The following is a 10667-nucleotide window of genomic DNA, read 5'->3' as shown; positions in this document are numbered from 1 at the left end:
GCAGATTGTAGCAAACTAAAGTAATGCATCTGGTTTCTTACTGTCCCATAGTTTTGTAACAGGGATGTTTTTCATTGGGGACTGGGCACTTTCTATTAGTAATGATTAATTAAACAGTATGGTACATTGCAGTTTTTTTGGGCTAATCAATGTGTCCACGAAGGCCTTTTCATCGACCACACAAAGAGACAATCTGGAAAGAAGCACTTGTTTATGACCTCCGATAATTATAATAAATGACCATATAATTTTTTTGTCCCTAAATCTTCTTAGAATTGGTCATTGACATAGACCACACACTGTGGAAAAATTCAAATTTATAGAATTGGCTGGCCAGTACTGAATTATAAAATAGTCTTCTCTGCACGTTTCAGACCAGTCACATGACTTGACATCATTCCTTGTGTAAGCTCTCTAAAGGCGAATCAGAGCCAAGAGGCATGATTTGATCTCCCCCAAAATGTGTCCTCCCTCGGAACGTCTTGGAATTGTCTAAAACGCAGAGATGTATAGCAGACATTTAATCCAGTGAGGTGGAGTAGCCATCGGCCTCAGATATAATCAAGACACACAGTTCAATCTAAAATAAGCAACAATGACAACCATGGGGATACAATTATCTATTTACGTTTACAGGGCTCTCAAAAGTAAAAGTAGAAAGTGGCAAGTATATCAAATCAAATGTTATTGGTCGCGTAAACATATTTAGCAGATGTTATTGCGGGTGTAGCGAAATGCTTGTGTTCCTTGCTCCAACAGTGCAGTATTATCAACAGTGCAGTATTAACAATTCACAACAATAAAGATGAATTCAAATGTAAAATAATGGAATTAAGAAATATATACATATTAGAACGAGCAATGTCGAAGTGGCATTGACTAGAATACTGTAGAATACAGTATATACATATGGGATGAGTAAAACATTGTGTCAGTGGAGGAAAATGTATATATAAAAAAAAATATATATTTATATATTATAACAAAAATATAGTTGTTGCATAAGTATTCAGCCCCTTTGTTTAGGAAAGCCTAAATTAGTTCAGCTATAAAATGTGGCTTAACAAATCACATAATAAGGTTTGACATGATTTTTGAATGAATAATACTTCCAACCCCCATACATACAACATCTGCAAGGTCCCTCAGTCAAGTATTGAATTTCAAGCACAGATTCAACTACAAAGACCAGGTATGTTTTAGAAAGCCTCATAAAGGACAATGATTGGTAGATGGGTAAAAATAACAAATCAGATATTGAATATCTCTATAAGCATGGTCAAGTTAATAATTATGCTGTGTATTAAACCACCCAGACACATCAAAGATACATTCATCCTTCTGAACTGACCTGTAGGACAGGAATGAAAATGCCCAGGGATGTTATCATGAGGCCATTGGTGATTTTAAAACAGCTACAGAGTTCAATGGCTGTGATAGGAGAAAACTGAGGATGGATCAACAACATTGTAGTGACTCCACAATAATGACCTAAATGACAGTGAAGAAATTATACAAATATACAGAATAAAAATATTCAAAAAAACATATTGTATGCAACAAGGCACTAAAGTAAAACTGCAAAAAAACACAGAAAATGAATAAACTTTTTGGCCTGAATTCAATGCCTTATGTTTGTGGCAAACTCAACACAACACAATACTGATTAACTGCCTCCTTATTTTCAAGCATGGTGGTTGCTGCATCATGGGTATGGCTATCCTAGACATCTGCAAATACTGAGGAGTTTTTCCAGAATAAAAAGAAACGGGATGGAGCTAAGCACAGGCAAAATCCTAGAGGAAAATTTGCTTCAGTCTGCTTTACACCAGAGACTGGGAGAGGAATTCACCTTTCAGCAGGACAATAACCTACAACACAAGGCCAAATCTACACTGAAGTTGCTTACCTACAAGACAGTGGATGTTCCTGAGTGGCCAATATACAGTTTTGACTTAAATCTGCTTGAAAATATATGACAAGACTTGAAAATTGCGGTCTAACCATGATCTTGACAGAGCTTGAAGAATCTTTTAAAGAATAATGGACCAATATTGCACAATTCAGGTGTGAAAAGCTCTTATAGACTTACCCAAGAAGACTCACAGCTAAAATTGATGCCAAAGGTGTTTCTAACATGCATTGACTATGGAAGCTGAATACTTATGCAACAACTATTGTTTAGTTATTTAACTTTTATTCATCTTTAAAAAATGTTAGACTTTTTCTTCCTCTGACATTACAGAGTATTTTGTGTAGATTGTTGACAAAAAAGTACAATTAAATACATTTTAATCACACTTTGTAATACAATAAAATGTGAAGAAATCCAAGGGGTCTGGATAATTTTGCAATGCACTGTATGTGGTGGTGCCAAATAGCTATCTTAAGATCACGAGCGTCTGCTAAATGACTCAAATGTAAAGTTTTCCATTAGGTCGTATATGCTACATAGATTTCTTATAAGTAGAGTTCTATTTCCAGTCAAATCCAACAGATGTCCTATCTTTCCAGAGAAAGAAGAGGGAAGACATTTGGATGATTCATTTTGATTATGTTTTGGACATGATTTGATTGCAGAGACTAGACTCTTATGATTCAGCATACTAAAGTAACATACCATAAGTTCCCCAAAAAGTAAAAATTATGCGCAGGTGTTTTTGGGTTGGTTCTTCTTGGTCCACTGAAACAGAACCATCTGTATGGGTCATGGTTGTTTTTCCCCGTAACTCATTGAATCACTTCCCATGCAGACTCCACTCTCTCCGTTAAGGGCAGCACAGTGTTCCCTAGACAGTGGAACCACATCTGCAAGCCATTAACCCAGTTCGTTTGTCCACGTTGCTGGAATTCTCGTTTTCTGACTTTGGGCCCAGACAGCCTAGTGGACACACTAAGAATTATTCAAAGACTGCCACTTATGGACAGCAAAATCAACTAAAGAATAAATAAAAAGTTTTGATAAGAAACCTTTGTCAGCAGTAGAAAATGAGGCAGCAGGCATAGTGGTGATCCTATTATGGCCTCCTCTTCCTCACATTCACCCCAATTCAGCTTATTTGTTTAATCCCTCAAGTCTTCTATCCAGGCACAATTTACTAATTTATATCCCCTTTACAATCTCAGTCAAATTATTTATCAATTCTTCACTTTCACATCCACCATCACCAAGCATTTGAAACCAGGTTGCCACTTCTACACTGCAGACAAATAAACATCCAGACAGACAATTTCAATGTTATTTTCTTTCATAGGCAGCAGGTTTCCATTACTCAACTTAAGAGTCTAGAACTGAATCTGGGCAGCACACACATATACACACACCACAGGCTACGTGGCATTCTGCACGTAGGCTGCCAAATACTTGTAGGCCCATACACAGCATCCAGGAGGAGGAGCCTCTCACACTGTACTGCCCTGGCCCACAACTACACTGGAGCTTCTGGTTTCACTCCCACCCCATAATGATCAGTACTTTTCAACCTCATAAAGTCTGGCATCTGAAATGCATGGGAGGAGGTAGTCTGTGACTCCAAGTGCATGAACCCTGGACTTCTGAATGTTTGAACTTCGCACATACCAACCGCATAATGTAATGATGTCTAATTCATTTATCTTCTTTCCCTGGAAAATCATCAGTGTGCATTGTCTGGGAAACATGAAAGCAGATATGGAAAGAAATGTACAGGATGTAGTAAAAGTAGGAATGACAGAGATGTGAGGGGGGAGAGTCATATAAAAGAGAAAGCCAGGTCGGAATGATAACACAAGCATTTTCTCCTACACCCGCAATAACATCTGCTAAATATGTGTATGTGACCAGTAAAATTTGATTTGATAACAGCTTGGACTAAAAATATTGGCCTAATTCAAAGCAAATGTCTTTGAGGTGATCATAATGAAGTCACAACAACTCACTTCACCAATGCATATGAAAAACACATTGGCACCATCTATTGGGCGTATAATCTATTGCAGTAAACCAGCAAAACGGTGCTGTGGTGGCCTTTCAGTTTTGAAGTTAGTGGGCAAGGTGCGAATTACAGGGAAACCAGGGGGAGCTCAGCTTCACTGAATGAGAAGTTAGCTCCCATAAATGCTCATCTAAATAATGCTAATTTAACCATTCTCAATTTGTTAAAAATGTAGTGTTAAATATGTTTTACAGTGGTAAATAAAAACAAACACCTCCATCTATCTGTCATGGTTTAAACCGTTTATTTCCATGTGGAGACGCTGTCCACTCAGTAGTGCTGGATTTCAGCCTCAGCTGAGCCCCTGTCCGCATAGATTTTCCTTTGTATGTTCTAATTTTGCCATTTGTTTGCTATGGCTCCTTGATAAAAATAGCCTTTATTCCAACACTAGATTTATCCATTGATTTATCATTGTTTCCTTTTGTCAGCCAGCTGTTTAGAGCGCTCGTTGCATTGTTTTTCAGGTACACGCAGGTACTGGTGTTCTCCGTGCCCAGAAGTACAGTGAACAAAAATATAAACACAACATGCAAGAAATTCTAAGATTTTACTGAGTTACAGTTCATAAAAGGAAATCAGTCAATTGAAATACATTCCTTAGGCCCTAATCTATGGATTTCACATGACTGGGAATACAGATATGCATCGATGGTCACAGATACCTTAAAAAAAAGGTAGGGGCGTAGATCAGAAAACCAGTCAGTATCTGGTGTGACCATCATTTGCCTAATGCAGCGCGACACATCTCCTTCACATAGAGTTGATCAGGCTGTTTATTGTGGCCTGTGGAATGTTGTCCCACTCCTCTTCAAACTCTGTGTGAAGTATCTTGATATTGTTGGGAACTGGAACATGGTGTCGTATACATAGATTCAGAGCATCCCAAACGTACTCAATGGGTGACGTCTGGTGAGGTGGCGCAGTGGTCTAGGGCACTGCATCGCAGTAATAGCTGCGCCACCAGAGTCTCTGGGTTCGCGCCCAGGCTCTGTCGCAGCCGGCCGCAACCGGGTGGTCCTTGGGGCAACGCACAATTGGCATAGCGTCGTCCGGGTTAGGGAGGGTTTGGCCGGTAGGGATATCCTTGTCTCAGTACGTAATGTAATAAAATGTATGCACTCTACTGTAAGTCGCTCTGGATAAGAGCGTCTGCTAAATGACTAAAATGTAAATGTAAAATGTGAGTATGCACAGTATCTATGTGCATTCAAATTGCCATTGATAAAATGCAATTGTGTTCGTTGTCCGTAGCTTATGCCTGCCCATACCATAACCCCACCTCCACCATGGGCCACTTTGTTCACAACGTTGACATCAGCAAACCGCTTGCCCACACAACGCCATAGAGTACACACTGTCTGCCATTTGTCTGGTACAGGTGCACTAGTGTAATGATCATGCTGTTTAATCAGCTTCTTGATTTACCACACCTGTCAAGGTTGATGGATTATATTGGCAAAGAGAAATGCTCACTAACAGGGAGGTAAACAAATTTGTGCACATAATTTGAGAAATAAGCTTTCAGTGCGTATGGAAAATGTCTGGGATCTTTTATTTCAGCTCATGAAACATGGGACCAACACTTTTACATGTGTTTATATTTTTGTTCAGTATAGTAGACCATTTATTTAGCTTTATAATTTTTTAACAATAGTTGTTTTCTTCCCTGGATCAGCAAATGATGGGCAACAATATCACTAGACAACTAGCTTACAGCTAGACACCAATGCACATCCAATCCATCCAACATGTAGGCTGGCTACACGATAATGACAGTTAGCCTATAAAGTGATTATTTCGGTCAGATTATTTTGGATTTGTGTGCCCGTGTGAAATGTTTCCATGGTGAAAATAATGTAATGTTTCCATGGTGAAACATAATGTAATGTTATGAAGGCATAGTTACACTTACAGTGCATGCATTTTCCGAGATCTCCAAGATCCATGATTTGTACAGGGTTTAAGTTCAACGTTCTAAGTCAATTGTTAATATGCCTAATAATGACAAATAACACTGTCATAAATGTCAATAACGTATGGAAAGAAAGGTATTGTTTTGTCACGATCTGTGAAGACTCCAGGCATTAACTCATGAATTGTGGACAACTCATGAACTAGGGTGTAAAACATGTTTTGATTCGACTCATGTATTATATTGAATGTAGTCTACCCGTTCTGCATGTATTCATGTGTAAAATTGCCTCGGCAGAAGGTAGGCTACCGGCAGTGGTGTTGGCCTGTTGGAGGGTAAACGCAAGTAAACGCAGTTATCCAAACCTTTTCAGAAAAATTCACTGTAAAGGGAGTTTTTTTGTTTTACCGCGACAAGCAGTTTACCCACCAATTTTTTTACCACTACATCACTGGCTACCGGTAGGCCTATTTGAAGGCATGCTAATACACATTGTAGCCTAGTGTAGTAAGTTGACCGTGTGTGTTAGGGTGAACAAATTGACCAAAAAATTTACATTTGTCAGCAAGAAGCATCAATTAATGTAGGCCTAATCAATGACCATAGCTGAATGTCATTAGGAACACTTCTTGGTGTTCTGTAACAGATGTCTACTTCCATTCATCAAATGGCACGAGTAGATATGCAGTTTGGATCCAGGAATTATTTTGGAGTGGACGAACAGACAGGTAGCCTACTTTTTGAAGTGATTTGTTTGACAATCAGATGAAAATATTATGACAAGTTGTGTTCATGACACATTAAAAGGTAATAAATGTTTACCGTTTAAATGACATCTTTATTAATAGGCCCATACAACCATTTCTAGAGCCCCCAGAATGTCATGGTGTAATTCACACTCGCACTTGTGGAAGAATAGACAGTACCATATTTACTCAGAAGTTGCAGGTACCAAACAGAGTGGAGAGTATCTTGGTGGACATTTCACAAAGCATTTGTATTTTAAGAGACCTACAAAACATTATTTGTGTTTCTCCAACTCACTATGAATGTAGTCTACCTTGTATGGTGGCTGGTTAGAATCTGTATGTGCAGATTACATTCATGTGATGTGTCCAAAGTAGTGTTCTCCTCTTACCCTTGGCTTGCAGTCAAGAGGCCCATCCAAGCAACTCCATCAACTTATCAATTTTGAGATGACACTCCATGACACAATGTTAAAAGACATGTAGCTTTAATCGTCATAGGTTGTCTTGCAAACACAGTGCCTTCTCACTCACCCTAAAACAAATCCAGTGAATTTGCACATACAGCACTGTACAGCTACTATTTGAACACAGCCTTTCCCTTCAACCAAAACGACCAGAGGAGCCTGTTTATCAGAAACTGTCCAGGTAGGATAGCACATTTCCCTCCCTTTCAATGGTATGTCTGGGATTGAATCAACAATGAATGCATCTATGTGCTGCAAGTCCAGGGCATAGATATCAGAGACAGGCTATAAAATTTAAAAAAATCGATGGCCAAAGAGGAAAACACTGAAATTGAGATGGCCAACGATGGAGGTAAAACGACAACATACTCCAAGGTAGTTTAGATTATTATGCGTGTTTTTTTAGTAGTTGGGTGCACCTTGTTTTCATAGGTTAAAGCACATGACGTAATTGAAGAGGTCTGCCGAAAGAAGGTGTAAACAAGCATCCACTTAATTTGTCTGCAGCCTGTGACAGTACTTATTCATTCATATTATAACTTCTGCAAGATTCGTAAATGCCGCTTTCAATGTCAGGTCAGAGAGAAAACCTGTTTTCACATCAGAATACGGAATTCTCTGCCTGGAGAACCTAAACTCCATCAGTATCAACAGTCTGGAGGTTTAGAGACTCTGGTGAAAGTTTGTCGTTTGTGTAGTCCAGGAATGTGACGAGGGCTGATGTGCGATGAGTGTGCCTCCCTAGCAGAGTCTCCAGCCAGTTTGAGGATTTCATTGACTAAGTACTCCAGCACGCCAGCCAAAAACACGGAAGCTCTACACCCGACCTGTTCGGTGTACTTCCCAGCCCGCAAAAGTCTGTGAATTCTTCCGATTGGGAATACAAGTCCAGTACGGACAGAGAGATTATTTTCTTTTGCTTTGCTCTTCCCTTTCATACTTTTTAGCCCAGGAATCAGAATGTGTGAAAAAAACATACTATTAGTAGAGACGCAGTCCAGGCCTGCACTCCACATGCACTCTACACAAATAATCTGCGCATGCGTTCGTTGCACGTGACAGGCAACTTCCTCCTTCTTCGTCTTCCTTTTCTTCTTCTTCTTCTTTGGTATCATGGTGTTCGCACATTTGTTTGTGCATCACGCCACCTACCGTGCGATAGTGTGTGGTCGATCACGTTATCTTTTGTGATACAAAAATAAAAAGGAAAGGGGAAAAAATACTCCACCAACTCACCCTACACTTAGATACCACTATTTCATACACAAATAACAAACAAAAATACCACATTCCACTACTTTGACCCTAACTGATCTTACACCTCTTTCATTCTACACACCTAACTCTTCTGCAGGAAAACCTTGTACACCCAAGTACTTTTCTGCAGCTGCCACCACAACATCTATTTTCTGTGATTTCAAATTAAATTGATTTATAAAGCCCTTTTTACATCAGTAGATGTCACAAAGTGCTTATACAGAAACCCAGCCTAAAACCCCAAACAGCAAGCAATGCAGATGTAGAAGCACGGTGGCTAGGATTTATCTTCCATTTCTGAGGTACAACTGATAAATATGTCAATGAATGTTAAGACGAAAACCTTACTGAAGCACCAATTCGCATCAGTCTGTATTGGTGTAACAGTATAATTTTAGACCGTCCCCTCGCACCGATACGGGCGCGAACCAGGGACCTTCTGCACACATCAACAACAGTCACTACTTCTAGGTTTCAGAGCAAGTGACGTAACTGATTGAAACGCTATTAGCGCGTACCCGCCAACTAGCTAGCCATTTCACATCCTTTACACTGGCCTAGGCCTACTACTTACCCTTGACCCATCATCCTCTACTCTCTTCACTGCCTCAGCATAAGACACCTTCTATTCTACTCTGACCCCGGCAACCTCAACCTGTATCTCTAGCACTGGGCACTTCTGATCCCCAGCAACATGGGCCTCCCCACAATTGACACACACTGTTTTTTCCACCAATACTACACATTCCTTTGTCTCATGCCCTCCTACACATTTCTCACATCTTGGAATCTCCCTCCTACACACTGCACCTTAGTGGATTCGGCACAAAAGCTTTCACAAGATAACTGACATATCCTAACATGACTTTGTCAGGTAAAGACTCTGCTTCAAAACATAAAAGGACAGACAATGTCTTCTCTGTTCCGCCACGCTCGCCACCGCGTCTGTGTCGCACCAAACGGCAGGCTTCACAGATACAGGGAATCTTCCATTTCAGTTGTTCCACCTCAACACTTAACGCCACCCCAGTAATCACACACCGAGTTCCCAGTTCCGAGTTTCCAGTTGTTTTGAATGCGGCACGATTTGCCGAGTTGTGACGTTTCACCACTTACCTTTTACATTTTCAACCAAAAGATAACAATATATATATTTTTTAATTACAAACTTATCAAAGTGGAAAATGTAGATAACCAATTTTGACCATTTTGTCAATGTCAAGCAAGCTCAAATATAATTGGTTGAAGAATTGGTCCGACTTCAAAAGCACTTGAACACAATCATGTCGGCTTTACGACCTTCCACTTTCCACTTTCCACTTTCCAGAAACTTGCCAGTTTCCCACTTCCCAAGAGCACATGAATGCTACGTTCATGTCATGAGTGATCTGAGGAATGACATGTCTGCTTTGGAGGAACGACTTGGAGTGTTCAAGTGCTGGGGGTAATGCAAGAACCATTCTCACCATTGACAGCTGAAATCACAGCCATGTTTGTTGACATTTTCAGTTGTGCGTGACATCAGAGTTCAGGGTCCAGGGATGATACCTGAGTTTGCTGGTTATAATTACGAGTTGGAGGGGCGTTCATCTTCAATTTTCCCAACAGGAAGGTCATATTTACGAGTTTACAACATGAACGCGGCAGAATGCCCCATAAGGCCATTGCCATCTCAACACCAATAAATTAGGTCAACAGTACACACCATTAAATTATTTTGCCGTCTTAGTTAAGAATGTTTATTTTCTGATGCAGTTAATATTTATGCAATAAAAAACATGAATACAGTGTTTCAATCAAATAAAATATTTGTGAAATAAACCATAAAAAGCGGTAGAGAAAAAGGATACAGGTGCAGTACACATTTAAATAAGCACCAAATTCAGGAAGTGTGCAGAATCTTCATTTCTATTATTTTGTTGTATAGTATTTGTTTTTTCATTATATAAATAAAACAATTGATAACTGACTTGAACATCTCACCGAACAATGTTAAGATTGTTTATAATAAACGAGTTACACAATTATAAATAAAAAGGGTTACTAGAAATGTTAGCTGATTTATAGTAGATGTGTATAGAGGAATTCAGCACTAGTTCTCCTTTTTGTTTATTTATACATTTACTTTATCATTTGTAAACGTTTAGATTCAAAAATATATATATAAAGCCGTCCTTTTCATTCATTTTGCACAAATAAATGCATTAAAAAAATCCTACAGTATTCCTTGATTTGTTGACATGGAATGAGTAAACAACACATACAAAGTGACAGTAACAATGGCATGACAAAATATCAGACAGAAGAA

This window comes from Salvelinus fontinalis, chromosome 10 (assembly GCF_029448725.1).
Source record: "Salvelinus fontinalis isolate EN_2023a chromosome 10, ASM2944872v1, whole genome shotgun sequence".
NCBI classification, from domain to species: domain Eukaryota; kingdom Metazoa; phylum Chordata; class Actinopteri; order Salmoniformes; family Salmonidae; genus Salvelinus; species Salvelinus fontinalis.
This window is presented reverse-complemented; position numbering follows the sequence as displayed.